Source organism: Bos javanicus, chromosome 19, assembly GCF_032452875.1.
Source record: "Bos javanicus breed banteng chromosome 19, ARS-OSU_banteng_1.0, whole genome shotgun sequence".
NCBI lineage: Eukaryota > Metazoa > Chordata > Mammalia > Artiodactyla > Bovidae > Bos > Bos javanicus.
In genome coordinates this window covers 45,632,167-45,652,086 of record NC_083886.1, presented here as the reverse complement: position 1 = coordinate 45,652,086, position 19,920 = coordinate 45,632,167, and the positions used below count along the sequence as shown (strand labels likewise).

Below are 19,920 nucleotides of genomic sequence, written 5' to 3'. Positions count from 1 at the left end.
TACTTAAATGAAACCATTCTTGCATGTGGGGCTTTCACATTGAGATATTCATTTTGGTGAAAACAATCCTTTGACAACAATATTTGTTTGCCATTTGGTATTGATTAGTCTTAGTCCTCAGGTTTCTGTTATTTATTGCTTCTGTTAAAAACTTTAGAGATATTATTATCTCTAAATGTAACAACCACTTTGTATGTCTGTTGTGGAGATTACATTAGGGTTTGAAAACAATGCCTGGAATACATTAGGTAATAATAGTAAGAATTGATGAGTCCTTTGAGAGCTTGATACTATTGATAAGCCTTTTTTTCCTTTTTTAATGGATGAGGAGTTTAAAGAATAACAATGGAGAACTTTAGTATCTTCCTTTTTAAGCTAATAGTAATAGAAAACTGTAGCTTAGAATATAAGTTAGCTTTCAAAAATGACTCACCAGGGGCATCCCCCTTCCCTTCTCTACCAGGAGGACAGAAATTAATCACCAGAGACAACTCTAGACCCTAATCAGCCCAAAGATGGGCACCAGAGAGATCTACGTAGCAAACCTTTATCGTGCTTTGTGCTGAGTCACTTCAGTCATGTCCTACTCTGTGCAACCCCGTGGACTGTAGCCTGCTAGACTCCTCTGTCTTTGGGATTCTCCAGGCAAAGATACTGGAGTATGTTGCCATTTCTTCCTCCAGGGGATCTTCCCGACCCAGGGATTGAACCTGCATCTCATGTCTCCTGCATTAGCAGGCAGGTTCTTTACCACTTAGCACCAACAGGGAAGCAAACCTTTACTAACTAACTCTTATCTTCCATTAGTTCCCCCATTTGCTGTTCTAGAAACTTAAAGTCCTTTTCCTTTGTCTTGTCACTTCTCTAAAAAGTTATTGTTATTTTGTTAAGATGCATATAAGCTCAAGTTTTAACCACCCCTTTTGAGTTAGCCATCACTGACTACTCGGATGTGTATGCATGATGCCCTGGTAATAAATTTCTGATTGTTTTTCTCTTGGAAAAAAAAAGACCAACGTACTTGCTTTTTAAGATGTTTCAGTAAGTTCAATCTCTACTATGAAATAGGTAAATTTGAAGATAAGAAACAGATTTAGTGAAAACTATCATATAGAAACTGATTTTGGTCTTGGTATTTAAGGTAAGCAGAAAGTAAAGGGATTCATTTTTAAAAACCTGTTCTACCATTAAAAAAAAATGTATAAAAAAAAAAAAGTATAAAGCAAAAACTGACAGAACTGCAAGTAGAATTGTTAAATTTACCACAGTAATGGGAGATTTTAATATATATCTCTCAGTAATTGATACAAGTAGAGGAAAGAAATATCTGCAAGGATGTTTGGAAGCTTGGAACAACACATTTAACAAATTTCACCTAATGCTTTTATAGAGCTGTGTATCCAATCACTTTGAAAATAGCAATTTTCAAATGTATATGAAACATTTATTTAAACAAAAAATTTTTTTCTACCATGTTTGGTGTGTCATAAAAGTATGAACAAATTTCAGAGAACTGAAATCAAGTTTTGTGTGTGTGTGTGCTTAGTTTCTCAGTCATGTCCAACACTTTGCGGCCCCACAGACTGTAGCCCTCCAGGCTCCTTTCGTGGAATTTTGCAGTCAGGAATACTGGAGTGGGGTGCCGTTTCCTCCTCTAGGGGATCTTCCAGACCCAGGGATCAAACCAGCCTCTCTTGTGTCTCCTGCGTTGGCAGGCGGATTCTTTACCACTAGCACCACCTGGAAAATCAAGTTATCAAGCCACAAAACAATTAGCTTTTTAAAAGTTTTTTAAAACCTTTCAAAATTAAGATACACATTTTTATTTAACCTGCCAGTAGAAGCAGAAATCACAATCGTAATTGCAAAATATTTTGGACTGAAAGAAAAAAATGTTACACATCAAAATTTGTAAGGTAAGCTAAAGCAATATTATATTTTATAGCAAATACATGTCCTTAAATGCTTACCTCAGAAAAAAAGAAAGGCAAGAAATAAATGAAGTAAACGTTTCTCTTGGGAAGTTAGCCAAAAGAATAGCAAAATAAACACAAAGAATGTTAAAAAAAAAAAAAAAAGAAGTAATGAAGATAATGATAAGAACAAAAAAAGAATGAAATAGAAAACAAATATACAACAGATCCAAAAGTTTGTTCTTTGACATACTTGTGGTGATATTGAGAAAGAAAAGATGGTAGAAAACCAATATCAATAATGAAAAGAGAGGATATCATTGTAGATGTGGCAGGCAGTAAAAGATAAAAATAGTACAGATAACTATGGTTTGAATGTAAAGATAGTTTTAAGTAGATGAATTCTTAAAATATATAACTTCCTAAAATAGACTTGAATAGAAATGGAAAACCTGAGTAATCTTATAATGTGTATAAATTATATAAGTTAAATATGTAGTGAAAAATCTTTCCATACAGCCCAAATAACTTCACTATACTGAGTTCTATCAAAAATCATAAAAGAAATAACTTTGGCCTTGAACAGCAGCTATTCCTGATCTTCAGGGAATTGAAAATGAAGAAAAAATCCTAGCTCATTTAATGAAAGAGACTAGTACCATAGATCCCCTGGAGAAAGAAATGGCAATTTAACTCCAGTATTCTTGCCTGGGAAATCCCATGGACAGAAGGAGCCTAACAGGCTGTAGCCCATGGGGATTACAAAAGAGTCAGACATGACTTAGTGGCTATAAAAAACAACAGAAAGTACCATCTTGAAGATAAATCCTGATAAGGACAGTTAATTATAATGACATATAACACAAATGCAGATTTTTAAAATTTTTTTCCTTTTTTTAAACTTATTTTTTAATCGGAGGATAATTGCTTTACAGTGTTGGTTGGTTTCTACCATACATCAACATGAATCAGCCATCGGTATACATATGTCCCCTCCCTCTTGAACCTCCATCCTACCTCTCACCCCATCTGACACCCCTCTGGTTTGTCACAAAGCACTAGACTGAGCTCCCTGTGCTATACAGCAGCTTCCCATTAGCTATCTGTTTTACACGTGGTAATGTATATCCTAAAGGAAATCAGTCCTGACTGTTCATTGGAAGGACTGATGGTGAAGCTTAAACTCCAATACTTTGGCCACCTGATGCGAAGAGCTGACTCATTTGAAAAGACCCTGATGCCAGGAAGGATTGAAGGCAGGAAGAGAAGGGGACGACAGAGGGTGAGATGGTTGGATGGCATCACTGACTCAATGGACATGAATTTGAGCAAACTCTGGGAGTTGGTGATGGACAGGGAAGCCTGGCGTGCTGCAGTCCATGGGGTCACAAAGAGTCAGACGCGACTGAGCAGCTGAACTGAACTGAACTGAATGTGTATATTTCAGTGTTACTCTCAACTCGTCCCACCCTCTCCCTCCTCCACTGTGTCCATAAGTCTGTTCTCTGTGTTTGAGTTTCTCTCCCTGCCCTGCACATAGGTTACAGATGCAAATCTTAAAATGTGAGAACTAATTTAGGATATACCATAACTAAGTTATCCCAGGAATGCAAGATTGATTTAATGTTAAAATCAGTTTATATAGTCAACCATGTTACATGACTAAAGAGAAAAAATTATGTAATCATCTTAATCATTCATTCATAATCTTGTCCACCTGACCAAGAAAGGACCTTTTTTAACCAGATGGAATGCCTATAAAAACTGTACAGGAGACATCATACTTAATATTGAAAAGTTGAAAACTTTCCTTTTGAGATAGGGAAATGTGACAAGGATGCCTGAGTTATTGTTTTTATTAAATATTGTGTTCGAAGTCTTAAGTAGCAAGGCAGTAAGGCAGACAGGTAGAAACAAAGATATAAGATGAAAGGGAGAGACAACGGTCTTTTGTTTGTAGCTATGATTATATTCAGAGATATCCAAGAGAATTTACACAAGAGTTACAAATAACAGAGTTTAGCGGGATGCTTGATACAAAATCTAATTTAAATTTGCATACAGACTGTAGCCTGCCAGGCTCCTGTGTCCATGGGATTCTCCAGGCAAGAGTACTGGAGTGGGTAGCCATTTCCTTCTCCAGGGGATCTTTCCAACCCAGGGATTGAATCTGGGTCTCCTGCATTGAAGGCAGATTCTTTACCATCTGAGCCACCAAGGGGTGGCATCTGTATATCAAGAACAGAGAATTAGAAGCTGGAGATAACAAAATGTCATCAATTGTAATAGCAAACAAGTATATGAAGCATTTGAGTATAGATCTAATGAGATGTGGGAGACTTAAGAGAAAAATTGTGAAGCATTATTTTCAATGAGGCATTAAAGAACAATAAATTTTAAAAATGAGATTTTTTTTTTATTATGGTCATGAATTAAAAGATCCAGTATTGTAAGGGCATTTGTTTTCCTTCAATCTTCCTATATATTCAAATCAGTCAGATAGAAATCCCAATAAAATTTTGTATGGAATTTGATAAGCTGATTCCAAAATTTACATGAAAGTGCAAAGGCCCAAGAATAGTCAAAGAATTCTTAAAGTATAAGATAGAAAGCTACAGTAATTAAGATATGTTATTGGCACAGGAATAGGCCAATGGAACAGAAAAGAGAGCCCAGATGCAGACCCTTACATATTTGACCACTTGATAAGAGAAAGGTGATATTGCAAATAAGTGGGGAAAAGAATGAATTTTTCAGTAAATGATTCTGAGACAATTGGCTATCCATATGGGAAATAGTGACTTTGAACTTCTGTCCCCATCAGTTCAGTTCAGTTGCTCAGTCATGTTTGACTCTTTGTGACCCCATGGACAGCAGCATGCCAGGCCTCCCTGTCCATCACCAACTCCTGGGGTTTACTCAACTCATATCCATTGAGTTGATGATGCCATCCAACCATATCATCCTCTGTCCTCTTCCACTCCCGCCCTCAATCCTTCCCAGCATCAGGGTCTTTTCCAGTGAATCAGTTCTTTGCATCAGGTGGCCAAAGTATTGGAGTTTCACCTTCAACATCAGTCCTTCCAAAGAACATTCAGGGCTGATTTCCTTTCAGATGGACTGGTCGGATCTGCTTGCAGTCCAAGGGACTCTCAAGAGTCTTCTCCAACACCACAGCTCAAAAGCGTCAATTCTTCAGCGCTCAGCTTTCTTTATAGTCCAACTCTCAAATCCATACATGACTACTGGAAAAACCATAGCTTTGACTAGATGGGCCTTTGTTGGCAAAGTAATGTCTCTGCTTTTTAATATGCTGTCTAGGTTGGTCATAGCTTTTCCTCCAAGGAGCAAGCGTCTTTTAATTTCATGGCTGCAGTCAACATCTGTAGTGATTTTGAGCCCAGGAAAATGAAGTCTATCACTGTTTCCATTGTCTCCCCGTCTGTTTGCCACGAAGTGATGGGACCAGACGCCATAATCTTACTTTTCTGAATTTTGAGTTTTAAGCCAACTTTTTCACTCTCCTCTTTCACTTTCATCAAGAGGCTCTTTAGTTCCTCTTCACTTTCTGCCATAAGGGTGTTGTCATCTGCATATCTGAGGTTATTGATATTTCTCCCAGAATCTTGATTCCAGCTTGTGCTTCATCCAGCCCAGCATTTCTCATGATGTACTCTACATATAAGTTAAATAAGCAGGGTGGCATTATACAGCCTTAACGTACTCCTTTTCCGATTTGGGATCAGTCTGTTGTTCCATGTCCAGTTCTAACTTGCTTACTGACCTGCATTCAGATTTCTCAAGAGGCAGGTCAGGTGGTCTGGTATTCCCATCTCTTTAAGAATTTTCCACAGTTGGTTCCAAGTGATCCACACAGTCAAAGGCTTTGGCATAGTCAATAAAGCAGAAGTAGGTGTTTTTCTGGAACTCTCTTGCTTTTTCGATGATCCAGCGGATGTTGGCAATTTGATCTCAGGTTCCTCTGCCTTTTCTGAATCCAGCTTGAACATCTGGAAGTTCACGGTTCATGTACTGTTGAAGCCTGGCTTGGAGAATTTTGAGCATTACTTTGTTAGTGTGTGAGATGAATGCAATTGTGCAATAGTTTGAACATTCTTTCGCATTGCCTTTCTTTGGGATTAGGATGAAAACTGACCTTTTCCAGTATGGCCACTGCTGAGTTTTCCAAATTTGCTGGCATATTGAGTGCAGCACTTTCACAGCATCATCTTTCAGGATTTGAAATAGCTCAACTGGAATTCCATCACCTCCATTAGCTTTGTTCGTAGTAATGCTTCCTAAGGCCTACTTGACTTTGTATTCCAGGATGTCTGGCTCTAGGTGAGTAATCATACTATTGTGATTATCTGGGTCATGAAGATCTTTTTTGTATAGTTCTTCTGTACATTCTTGCCACTTCTTAATATCTTCTGCTTCTGTGAGGTCCATACCATTTCTGTCCTTTATTGTGTCCATCTTTGCATGAAATGTTCCCTTGGTGTCTTTAATTTTCTTGAAGAGATCTCTAGTTTTTCCCATTCTATTGTTTTCCTCTATTTCTTTGCACTGATCACTGAGGAAGGCTTTCCTATCTCTCCTTGCTATTCTTTGGAACTCTGCATTCAGATGGGTATATCTTTGCTTTTCTCCTTTGTTTTTTGCTTCACTTCTTTTCTCAGCTATTTGTAAGGCCTCCTCAGACAGCCATTTTGCTTTTTTGCATTTCTTTTTCTTGGGGATGGTCTTGCTCACTGTCTCCTGTACAGTGTCACGAACCTTTGTCCACAGTTCTTGAGGCACTCTATAAGATCTAATCCCTTGAATCTATTTCTCACTTCCACTGTATAATCAAGGGATGTGATTCAGGTCATACCTGAATGGTCAATTTAAGTCTGAATTTGGCAATAAGGAATTCATGATCTGAGCCACAGTTAGCTCCCAGTCTTGTTTTTGTTGACTGTATAGAGCTTCTCCATCTTTGGCTGCAAAGAATATAATCAGTCTGATTTTGGTTTGGGCCATCTGATGATGTCCATGTGTAGAGTCTTCTCTTGTATTGTTGGAGGAGAGTGTACTTCCATACTGTACACTAATCAACTACAGGTGGATTAAAGATTTAAATCTAAAAGGGAAAAACAGAGTTTAGAAGATAGTATAGAGGATTTTCTCTTCTAGTTGTACCTAATTTATCATTTACTTACTTTTATTTCAGTGATACTTCATAATGAAAATTGTTGAGCATACAGGAAAATTGAAAGATCTGTACATTTAATACTTATATACCTACCATGTATATTCTAAAATTAATATTTATAGTTTTATTATATTTCAATGACTTCTTTAAAAACAACTGTATTGAAAATCAGTGCCTTTTAAAATATCTTTTTGATTCTTTCCCCCCAAAATTGCCAATTTTTTGGAAAGCAAAACCTTTGCCTTTTGGTTACTATTTCTGTCTTATTTTTCTTAAAACATTCTAAATTTTCTTATTTTATAATTTCTTTCAAGTCTCTATCATCTATAGTACTTTATAAATGTTTTTGTAATTTGCTGCTTCTGACTTTCTCACAGTGGTTTGTTTCCTTGTGTAGTTTGCAGTTTTGATTGTCATCTCATTTGATACACTGTCAGGAATATAAACATTTTAGAGAATGCATTTTTATTGTTTTTCAAGTAAAAGTTATCAAGTAATGAATACATGAAATATCTGAGTAGTACACAACCTCATTAAATTATATATTATATTTTGAGACTCTTTCTCTCCTGACCAAGAAATTATTTCACTTTTGAACTCTTTGTGGAGATAGAACAGGAATTATCCTCATTTTATTGATCAGATTTTTTTTTTACTCAGAAATCTTATCAACTGTGAATTATACAGCTCCTAAAACCCTCTCCATTTCTTGATGTTTCACTCCTTTATTTCATGTTTGTTCTTCACCTTCACATGACCTTGGAACCTTGACTTTAGTAACTTAGCCACTCCTTAATTTATAGGTCTTGAACACCACAGATTGATCTTTTTCCTTCTCTCAACACTTCAATTCCAGCTTCCTTTCTTCCCAGTCCTTTTTGTCATGCCTGCTTACCAAGAACCTATCTCCACTCAGTACAAATACTTGCATCCTTCATTTCTACATCATTGCAGTAGCGTAGTCTGGGACTGGTGCCAACTCAGTGGACTCTCAGAACTGTCAAGGAATCCTTTCATGCGTTATCTTCCTCTTAGTCTGTTCAGCGGTCATTCTCAAAACATTGATCCTCAAGCTCTTACCTTCCCTCAGCTACCCTTGTCCTTCTTGCATCTTTTCTTACTCCTAGTAGGAAGCGTAGAGACAATTTAGACTATCAAATGAGAGTGCCTTCTTCTATCTATAAATCTGCGATCAAACTTTGGTCTATCTGTTCCCATCCTTAAATGTTTTTCCCTGGTTTCATGGTTTGTCAAATGAACTTCCTACCTACATCTGAATTCTGGATCCTAATCCTCTCTGTCTTATCAAGAAGTTTACATCTTTTTTCTTGTGTTGGCAAACTCACTCATACATTTCCTATCACCAGTAAACATTCTCACACATTCTTAGGGGAAAGGAACCACTAAAACCAAAATAAACTTCACTCTATTGACTCTTAGTCACTGCAGCTACTATTTTTGAAAAAATAGTCTACACTCACTGCCTTCTATTCTTTGTGTGTGTGTGTGAAAGTTGTACATAGTTTTAAAGCCAAATAGCTCTACCACACTTTTAATGGGGGGGTGGGGGGTGGAAATGCTGTCCTATTTTGATACCCTTAGCATCAATATTGATAAGGTATTTAGCAAATATGTAGAAGATATAAAAAGCAACTATAGACACTTGTGTTTAACACTCTGCTCTATTTAAGAAAAAGAACGTTATCAATAACTTTATGATCCCATCCCATTCACTTCCTCTTCCTGAGGTAAGCACTATTCTGAATTTCGTGTTTATCATTCAGTTATGTTTTTTCAGGTAGATTTTTTTTTGCTGCTGTTCACCCATATGTAATATAGTTTAGTAATTCAGCATATTCACAGTGTTGTACAACCATCACCATTAATTCTAGAACATCTACTTTACTCCCAGAAGAAACCGTGTACTTGTCAGCAGTCACTCCTCCTTCTTCCCCCACCCCACCACGTCTCCCTCCCCTGGCAGCCACTGTTTGTCACTATAGATCTGCCTATTCTGATCATTTCATGTAAATTATTAATAAATCATTCAATATGTGGCTTTTTGTATCTGACTTCTTTTACTTAGCATAATGTTTCCCAAGTTCATCCATGTAAATAGTATGTATCAAAACTTCATCCCTTTTTAGGACTGAATAATATTGCATTATATGAGTATACTACAGTGTGTTTATTCATCAATTAATGGCCATATGAGTTGTTTCCAATTTTTGGCTATTGTGATAATCCTGCTCTGAACATCTTGTGCAAGTTTTTGTGTGAATATATTTTTCAATTCTCTTTTGTGTATACCTAGGAATGAAATTGCTAGTTAAATGGTAAGTCAGTGTTTAACTTTTTAAGGAACCACCACTCTTTTCCACAGATGGTTGTACCACTTTGCATTCCCACCAGTGCTATATGAGAGTTACAATTTCTCCACATTCTTAACACTCGTTTTCTTTTTTATTATAGTCATTGTAGTAGGTATGAAGTAGCAGTATCTTCTTTTGGTTTTGGTTGAGCACCTTTTCATGTGCTTATTGACCTTTAAATGATGTTTTTTTGAGAAATGTCTATTCAGATCTTTTGCGCATTTTTAAAAAATAATACTGTATTTCTTAAAATTAAAAAAAAAATTTAATTTGTTTTATTTTTGGCTGTGCTGGGAATGAGTGGGGGCTACTCTGTAGTTGTGATGAAAGGGCTTCTCATTGTGTGGCTTCTCTTGTGGTGGAGCACCAGCTCTAGGGTGTGTGGGCTTCAGTAGTTGTGCCACACAGGCTTAGTTGCCCCATGGTATATGGAATCTGCCCAGACCAGGGATCAAATCTGTGTTGCCTGCATTGGCAGGAGGATTATTAACCATTGGACTACCAGGGAGGTCTGTCTTTTGACAGACTGTGTTTTTATTAATTTTATTAATTTTATTTGTCTGTTTTATTAATTTTCATTTTATTGTGTTATAAGAACCTTTGTCAGATGTATGATTTGCAGATATTTTCTTCCTTTTTTTTATTGTCGTTTCACTTGATAATGTCCTTTGTTGCTCATAGTTTTAAATTTTGGTGAAGTCCATTTTATCTTTGTTTCTTTGGTTGCTTGTGTTTTTGATATCATATCTAAGAACCCATTGCTTAATCCAAGACCATGAAAAGTTACACCTATGTTTCCTTCTAAGAGTTTTATAGTTTTAGCTCTTATAGCTTTGGGTCTTTGGTATATTTTAAATTAATTTTTGCATGTCAAAATTAACAGAAAGGGGTCCAAATTCAGTCTTTTGCCTGTGCCTGCACAGTTGTCCCAACATTATTTGTTGAAAAGACTATTTTTTCCCCATTGAATGGCCTTGGCACCTCATCAGAAATCAGTTGACCATAAATGTGTGGGGTTTTCCCTCTCATTTATATTCCATTAATCTACATGCCTTTGGAGAAACACACTGTCTTTACTACTGTTGCTTTGTAGCAAGTTTTGCAGTTGAGAAGTGTGAGCCTTTCTAATTTATTCATTTTTAGGATTGTTTTGGCTGTTCTTGGTCCCTTACAGTTCTGTGTGCATTTTAGAATGAGCTTGTCAATTTCTACAAAGAAGGCAGTTGCAGTTCTTTCATTATTTGTTTATTAAATCTTTTTACTTATTCTGTTTTTGGCTGTACCTTGCAGCATGTGGCATCTTAGTTCCCTGACCATGGATTGAACCCATGCCCCCTGCATTGGAAGTGCAAAGTCTTTTTTTCTTTTTTTTTAATTAAAAAAAAATTTATTATGTGTTCATTTATGGCTGTGCTGGGTCTTCATTGATGTGCACAGGCTTTCCCTAGTTGCAGTGTGTGGGCTTCTCATTGTAGTGGCTTCTCTCGTTTCAGAGCACGGGCTCTAGGACACAGTGGCTCCAGTAGTTATGGCACTGGCTCATGGGCCCAGTTGCTCCATAGCATGTGGAATTTTCCTGGACCAGGGATTGAACCCACACCCCCTGCATTGGCAGGCGGATTCTTAACTGCTGGACCATCAGGGAAGTCCGGAAGCACAGTCTTAACGACTCGAGTGCCAGGGAAATCCCCCAGCTGGGATTCTGATAAGGATTATGTTGATTCTATAGATTGGTTTGGGGTGTTTTAAATTGAAGTATAATTGCTTTACATTCCACATGTATGCACTAAAATATGATGTTTTTCTCTTTCTGACTAACTTCACTCAGTATGACAGACTGTAGGTCCATCCACATCTCTACAAATGACTAAATTTTGTTCTTTTTTATGGCTGAGCAATATTCAGTTGTATATATGTACCACCTCTTTATCCATTCATCTATCATTGTACATTTAGGTTGTTTCCATGTCCTGGCTTTTGTAAATAGGGCTGCAGTGAACGTGTGTCACTTTGAATTTTGGTTTTCTTAGGGTATATGCCTAGTAGTGGAATTGCTGGGTCCTAAGGTAGTTCTGTTTTTAGTCTTTTAAGGAACCTCCATACTGTTCTCCACAGAGGCTATATCAATTTACATTCCCACCAACCTGTAATAGGATTCCCTTTTCTCCACTCTCCAGCATTTATTGTTTGTAGACTTTTTGATGATGGTCGTTCTGACCTGTGTGAGATGATACTTCATTGTAATTTTTATTTGTATTTGTCTAATAATTAATGATGTTGAGCATCTTTTCATGTGCCTTTTGGCCATCTGTGTCTCCCCTGGAGAGATATCTGTTTAGGTTTTTGATTGACCCATTTTTTTAATTGGATTCTTTGTTCATTTTTTGATACTGAGCTCCGTGAGCTGTTTGTATATTTTGGAGACTAATCAATCCTTTGTCCGTTGTTTCGTTTGCAGATATTTTTTCCTGTTCTATGGGTTGTCTTTTTATCTTGTTTATGATTTCCTTTGTCATGCAAAAACTTTTAAGTTTAAATAGATCCCATTTGTTTATTTTAAATTTCATTCTTTAGAAGGTGAGTCAAAAAGGTCTTGCTGTGGTTTATGTCAAATAACATTTTGCTTGTATTTTCCTCTAAGAGTTTTATAGTGTCTGATCTTACATTTAGGTCTTTAATCCATTTTGAGTTTATTTTGTGTAGGGTGTTAAATAGTGTTCTTATTTCATTCTTTTACCTAGAGTCATCCAGTTTTCCCAGCACCACTTATTGAAGAGGCTGTCTTTTCTCCCTTGTATATTCTTGCCTCCTCTGTCATAGATTAGGTGACTGTAGGTGCTTAGGTTTATCTCTGGGCTTTCTATCTTGTATCATTGATCTATATTTCTGTTTTTATGCCAGTACCATAGTGTCTTGATTACTCTAGTTTGTAGTATAGTCTGAACTCAGGGACTCTGATTCCTCCAGCTGTTTTTCTTTCTAGAGATTGCTTTGGCTGTTTGGGGTCTTTTGTGCTTCCATACAAATTCAATGTTTAAGTTCTATATTTCTCTTGTTAATTCAATCCTATGTATTGTGGTTTTTTGGGCTTCCCAGGTAGCTCAGCTAGTAAAGAATCTGCCTGCAATGCAGGAGACCCTGGTTTGATTCCTTGGTTGGGAAGTTCCCCTGGAGAAGGGATAGGCTACCCACTCCAGTATTCTTGGGCTTCCCTGGTGGCTAAGATGGTAAAGAATCTGCCTGCAGTGTGGGAAACCTGGGTTCAGCTCCTGGGTTGAGAAGATTCCCTGAAGGAGGGGATGGCAACCTACTCCAGTGTTCTTGCCTAGAGAATCCCCATGGACAGAGGAGCCTGGCGGGCTACAGTCCATGTGGTCGCAAAGAGTGGACATGACTGAGTGACTAGGCACACACACTCTAGTTTTTTATGATATTGTTATTTTTTTTATGTTAATCTTGTATCCTATCTTGTATCCTACAACTTTGCTAAATTCATTTAGCAGTGAAATGGCAAAAGCAGATAACTGTCTTAGAAGGGAACAGACATCTCTCTTCTGATTTTAGGGGGCTAGCTTTTAGTCTTTTAAGTGTGATGTTAGCTGACGTTTTTCATAGATGGCTTTATCAGATTGAGGAAGTTCCCTTCAATTCATAGAGAATGCATCTTTTTTCACCCTTTTTCTGTTAACTTTTGTAATCAATATTTAATTGGATTATTTAGAGGTGTTTTATCTAGTCTGTCTTCTAATTTCTTTTTTCCTCCTAGTCTTTCTTAATTGGAATATTTAATCTAGTAATAAAGTCATTTCAAGTATATTTGGATTTAAATCTGCCATCTTATTTTGTCTTCCCTGTTTTCCCACCTTCCCTTCCCCTACTTCTTTTCCTCTTTAAAGCTGCATTCTTTTGTTGGTCTCAGCAAGAAATATTGGACTGGGAGATTTGTAGCATATCGATGATGTTATTGTCATGAAAATGGATTAAATCACCCAGGGAGAAAGGGAAAATACAGTATCAGAGATGAAGATTGAACTTAGCAGCAGACTAAACACAGAAGAGGATAGAATCTATAAATTTGAAGGCAAGTCAATAGAAATTATCCAAACTGAAATTGAAAGAAAACACACACACACACAAAAAAAAAACCCAAACAGAACAGAATATCTAAGATCAGTGGGGTAATAGTTTAATGCAGTATTTTAAAAATCCTAATAGGAGAAAGTAGAGATAATGACTGAGAAGTTGTTTCTTTTTTAGTGGGACATAAAATAAAAATGGGACATTTTAAAAACAAATGAAATACATGATAAAATGATCTCAGGCCCTTGGGAAGAAGAAAATTCAAACTTCTGTGAAACAACTTAGGCCTCAAAGAACTCCTATAAAGGGAATTTACCTGATGGTGCAGTGGCGCTTTCACTGCTATAGCGCAGATTCAGTCCCTGAATGGGGAACTAAAATCCTGCTAGTCGCACACATGAAAAAAAGAACTCCTAAATAAAGCTCCCCCAAATAAGAAATCATAGTCAAATCATAAATCCAACTGAGAAACTAGACACTATGGACTAGAATTAATGAAGAAAAAAAGAGACGGGTCAGACCTCTTTAAGATTTAAGATACTAAAATTGTAAGCACAGATTAAAGCATGTAAGACAAGCATATTTAGTATGTTTAAGAATAAATTGGGCTCTTTCAACCATCTTGGACTCTGGAGGCTTGCTGGAAATAGGACTTCTAAAACAACAAATATGTCTGGAAGGTTGTGGTCTGAGGCCATTTTTGCTGTCTATAAGCGAGGTCTATGGAACCAGCGGGAACCACACAACTCGCCTGAAAATGGAAGGTGTATATGCTTGAGATGAAACTGAATTCTGTCTAGGCAAGAGATGAGCTTATGTGTGCAAAGCAAAGAACAACTCACTAACTCCTGGTGGAAAACCTAACAAAACCAGAGTAATCTGGGGAAGGATAATTTACACTCATGGAAACAGTGACATGGTTCATACCAGTTCCAAAACAATCTTTCCTGCTAAGGCCATTGGATCCGGAATCTGTGTGATGCTGTTACCCTTTGAGGATTTAAACTTATTAAAAAATAAATAAAGTGGATTTGTTTAAAAAAAATTTTAAGAATTCAGATTATGAGTAAGGAAGGGCACAAGACTTAAGGGGAAGATTTAATAGCATTTTACACAAAGTTGAATTTTGAATTGTAACACATCTGAAGAATGTAGCAAAAAGTGGAGAGAGGGAGGGCAAGAAAAGGAGAAATGGAAAATACATGAAAAAAATGTAGTTATATGATAAAGAATGTAAAACTAATGTGTTTAGGTAGAGTTCCAGAATGAAAGAAAAATGGCAGAGGCAGTGTTCAAAGAAGAGATCCCAGAATTTGACGAAAGACACAACTCATATATTCGGGAAGCCTAATGAATCTCTGGAGCAAGATAAAAAAGAAGGTGTACACATAGATAAAACTGTAATATCCTGATAAAATCCTGATAAAACTGTACAATATCAAACAAAAGACAGTCTTTGAAGAACTGTTACAGTAACAAGGAAATCAGAATACAGTGTCAGTTCTGTTACTGATGCAATCTAATGGAATGTTGAATATGCTCAGAACAAACAACCATCAACCTATAATTGTATACCCAGCAAAAATATCTTTAAGAATAAAGATTAAAAATAAATTTTCAGATTAAAAAAATCCATTTGCTAGCAAAAGACTATCTAAAAGAAATTTCAAAGAAAGTACTTACGAAAGAAGGAATGTGGTTCCCATTGAAAGACTTGAGATACAATAATCTCTTGTAATCAATATGCTTTTGCAGCCACCATTGCTAGAAGATGGATTCCACTTGGCACTTCTTTGTACTGCTCACTTTTGAATCAAAGTCTCATATAAAATACATTTCACAGGAAGAGATGGTAGATCATATGTCTTCACCTTAATTTTAAGGAAAATTGGGCAAGTGAACTTTCTGACTTCTTTCTGGGAAACCAGCACTGATAAGGAAGAATATCCACAAATTGCTTTTAGCCAGACAACATGAAGTAGTCTAGGAAGCTTAGAGAAAACTAGTGAGAAGGACTGAAGAGGGGAAAAAATCATAATGTGCCACATTATTCATTTTTCAGTCTTAACTAGTCTGTTCAAACTAGTTTAGTACTGGCCTTACACAAAACACAGCAACCTTTTCTTGCTTACTAACTAAGTAGCTCAACTTGAATAGTTGTAGAGAGATGTTAGATGATAGAGATGTTTTGAAACTGTCCAAAAGATACTAAGCTGAATAAAAAACTGATTGTAGAACCTTTGCAATGAGATTTATCTTTAGGTCTGTTAACTAGAAGGAGCTGCTCATGAGAGTAATGGCACCTACTAAAAGGCTAGCAAAGCAATCATGTTACCATTCCTTTCCCCTTCTCACTCTTTTGTATTACCTTATAGCAAATGAATTAAGCCACTTGCTTTGAGATGTGTCTCGATCTCTGTTTAAGTGGAACTGCTGAGTCAAACCAGACCACCTCTTTTTGCCAGTCCCCACAGTTTTGAGCCAAAACCTCATTAAGACTAATGTAAAACCAGCATATCTTTGTTGGCTTTTCAAACTTACCAGTGCCACTTATTTGGAGAATAATCTTGTTATGTTTAAGTCCATAGCTAGCCACAAACTCAAGTAAAGTTTTCTACTATAAAGTCTAAAAACTTGAACATTAATAGTCATTCCAACTTCTTTTGGTTAGTAATTTGCCTGGCATATCTTTTTCTGTCCTTTAACTTTCAAAGTCCTCATAGGGATATCTCTTCTAATCAGCTTGTAGTTAAATTTTTCTGACAGTTTTATTTTAGTGCATTTACATTTCTTGTGATTACTTGTAAGTCTGTTTCTTAGATCTTTTTACTTTCTATATTCTTAATTTTTCTGTGTTTTGTTGGCCTGTATTACCTTTATAAAACTGAAGTTTTCTTAATCTTCCCCCCTTTAGTATTCCTCAGTTCAGTTCAGTCACTCAGTCGTGTCCAACTCTTTGCGACCCCATGGACTGCAGCACGCCAAGCCTCCCTGTCCATCAGCAACTCCCGGAGTTTATTCAGACTCATGTCCATTGAGTCGGTGATGCCGTCCAACCGTCTCATCCTCTGTCTAGGTTGGTCATAACTTATTCCAAGGAGTAAGCATCTTTTAATTTCATGGCTGCAGTCACCATCTGCAGTGATTTTGGAGCCCAAGAAAATAAAGTCTGCCACTGTTTCCACTGTTTCTCCATCTATTTGCCGTGAAGTGATGGGGACTGGATGCCATGATCTTTGTTTTCTGAATGTTGAGCTTTAAGCCAACTTTTTTACTCTCCTCTCTCTCTTCTAATAATGATCTTTGAAATTTTAATACAAATAATGCTTAATTTAACAAAGTCTAATGTTCAATTCAGTCACTCAGTTGTGTCCAACTCTTTGTGACCCCATGGACTGCAGCACACCAGGCTTCCCTGTCCATCAGCAACTCCTGGAGCTTGCTCAAATTCATGTCCATCGAGTCAGTGATGCCATCCAACCATCTCATCCTCTGTCGTCCCCTTTTCCTCCCACTTTCAGTCTTTGCCAGCATCAGGGTCTTTTCCATTGAGGCAGTTCTTTGCATCAGGTGACCAAAGTATTGGAGTTTCAGCTTCAACATCAGTCCTTCCAAAGAACATTCAGGGCTGATTTCCTTTCGGATGGACTGGTTGGATCTGCTTGCAGTCCAAGGGACTCTCAAGAGTCTTCTCCAACACCATAACTCAAAAGCATCAATTCTTCAGCACTCAGCTTTCTTTATAGTCCAACTCTCAAATCCATACATGACTACTGGAAAAACCATAGCTTTGACTAGATGGACCTTTGTTGGCAAAGTAACGTCTCTGCTTTTTAATATGCTGTCTAGGTTGGTCATAGCTTTTCCTCCAAGGAGCAAGCGTCTTTTAATTTCATGGCTGCAGTCAACATCTGTAGTGATTTTGAGCCCAGGAAAATGAGGTCTATCACTGTTTCCATTGTCTCCCCATCTGTTTGCCACGAAGTGATGGGACCAGATGCCATAATCTTACTTTTCTGAATTTTGAGTTTTAAGCCAACTTTTTCACTCTCCTCTTTCACTTTCATCAAGAGGCTCTTTAGTTCTTCTTCACTTTCTGCCATAAGGGTGTTGTCATCTGCATATCTGAGGTTATTGATATTTCTCCCAGAATCTTGATTCCAGCTTGTGCTTCATCCAGCCCAGCATTTCTCATGATGTACTCTACATATAAGTTAAATAAGCAGGGTGGCATTATACAGCCTTAACATACTCCTTTCCCAATTTGGGATCAGTCTGTTGTTCCATGTCCAGTTCTAACTTGCTTACTGACCAGCATTTAGATTTCTCAAGAGGCAGGTCAGGTGGTCTGGTATTCCCATCTCTCTAAGAATTTTCCACAGTTGGTTGTGATCCACACAGTCAAAGGCTTTGGCATAGTCAATAAAGCAGAAGTAGATGTTTTTCTGGAACTCCCTTGCTTTTTCGATGATCCAGTGGATGTTGGCAATTTGATCTCTGGTTCCTCTGCCTTTTCTAAATCCAACTTGAACATCTGGAAGTTCATGGTTCACGTACTGTTGAAGCCTGGCTTGGGGAATTTTGATCATTACTTTATTAGTGTGTGCTGCTGCTGCTAAGTCACTTCAGTGGTGTGTGTGAGGTGAGTGCAATTGTGCGATAGTTTGAACATTCTTTGGCATTGCCTTTCCTTGGGATTAGGATGGAAACTGACCTTTTCCAGTCCTGTGGCCACTGCTGGTTTTCCAAATTTTTTAGCATATTGAATGCAGCACTTCCACAGCATCATATTTGTATTTGTAACAGTCTGCTAAATCAATGTCATGACCCACTAGTGGGTCACAATCTATGATTTCAAAAATTCTGCTTTAAGAAGGTCCTTTTTAATGAATCTCTTGGTAAATTCTCTTTTTATCTAGAAATGCCTTGATCATTTCTAAAAAATTTTCTTTTGGTATACAATTGAAAATGTTTTCTCTCACACTGAAGCATACTATTTTCTATCTTTTTTTTAATTGCTTTTGAATCTGCTATTAGTATAATTATGGGTGATCCTTAATTTTTTTCTGGGTAGTTTTATGATTTCATTGTCTTTAATCCCATAACGTACAGTTTCACTAGCATGTATTAGGTGCTTATTTTTTATTTAACCTGTGTGGTTTACCTTATGCTTTGTGTACCTGTGAAATCCTGTCTTATCACTTCTGAAAAATTTTCAGCCTTTATGTCAGTTCACCTACCATGAAACTCATCCTTTTAAATTGTACAGTTCAGTGCTTTTTAGTATATTCCACAAGGTCATGCAGCTATTGCTGCAGTCTAATTCCAGAACATTTTCACCACCCCTGCTTTATCTATTTTGAGCTGTTTCTTGACTGTCTTTAAACCTATCCCCTAAAGAGTTAATGCATTTAAAAATATTTTGCAATTAGGTTTTTCAGTTGTAAAAATCTCATTTGGTTCTTTCTGCAATTTGCATAGTTTTTTGGTTTTGTTTTGCTTTTTTTATAATAGTGTTTTGTTTGCTCATATCTGTAACTCCATTTTATATTTTAAACATTTTATAATTACTTTATATTCTATAATAGAATATTCCAAAATCTGAGTTCTTGGAGGCTTAAATCTGCTGCTTATTTTTTGTGACTCTTGCTTTTGATAGATTTATTTCCTCTTATGTGTGTACTAATCTTTGATTATAACTCCTATTTTGCTGTTCCTAATCTAGGGGAAAATTTGGGACCAAAATTGAGGATGCTTTCTGAGAACATTTTTTATCCCTTCTGCCAAGACCCAGAGATGCTGAAATTTCCAGCCACTTCCAGGCTCTTTTCCTTGTTAGTGAGGCTTCTCAGGTTTAGCTGCACCACCTTTCTCCAACCTCAAGCACCATTGTCACCCATATGTCCTAAGGCGAGCCCTTGCCTATCACAGCTCTAATTTCAGTTTCAGATCATGGCTGATTTAAATTTTGTTTTGTTCTTTTTTTTCTTCTTTGATTTCCCCTTTTGGGATTTGCTTTTCTTTCTATGGTTCCTGCAATACAGTGAAAATTGTGTTTTATGTCGTCTGGTTGGTTGAGGGGCTTTTAGCCAGGGATAGGAGTAGGGGATGCCACAGTATCTAGTCCATCAGACTGCCAAAAGCGAAGGTGAAATTAAGTTCTTTCGACTTTTGTTTATTTGAAGACAGCTCTTAGTATAACCACACACTAATTACCCTACCAGATTGCTCCTTGTGTTCTATCTGACTTTAACTGGTACCATTAAATATTATGAAAAGCCCTTTTTCTCTCTTCCAATAAGACTACTTTTTTATAACATTCGCCAAGTTCATTTTTCTTTGTTTTATTTTGTGGTTCCTG

At 37.0% G+C, this 19,920-nt stretch overlaps 1 protein-coding gene and 1 pseudogene across 5 annotated transcripts in view; both read left to right on the top strand.

Moving 5' to 3' along the window:
- Positions 1-19,920, top strand: part of GPATCH8 (G-patch domain containing 8) — a 95,191-nt gene that overhangs the window by 51,134 nt on the left and 24,137 nt on the right. The window lies entirely within an intron of this gene.
- On the top strand, positions 9-19,917 carry LOC133232548 (large ribosomal subunit protein eL33-like; annotated as a pseudogene).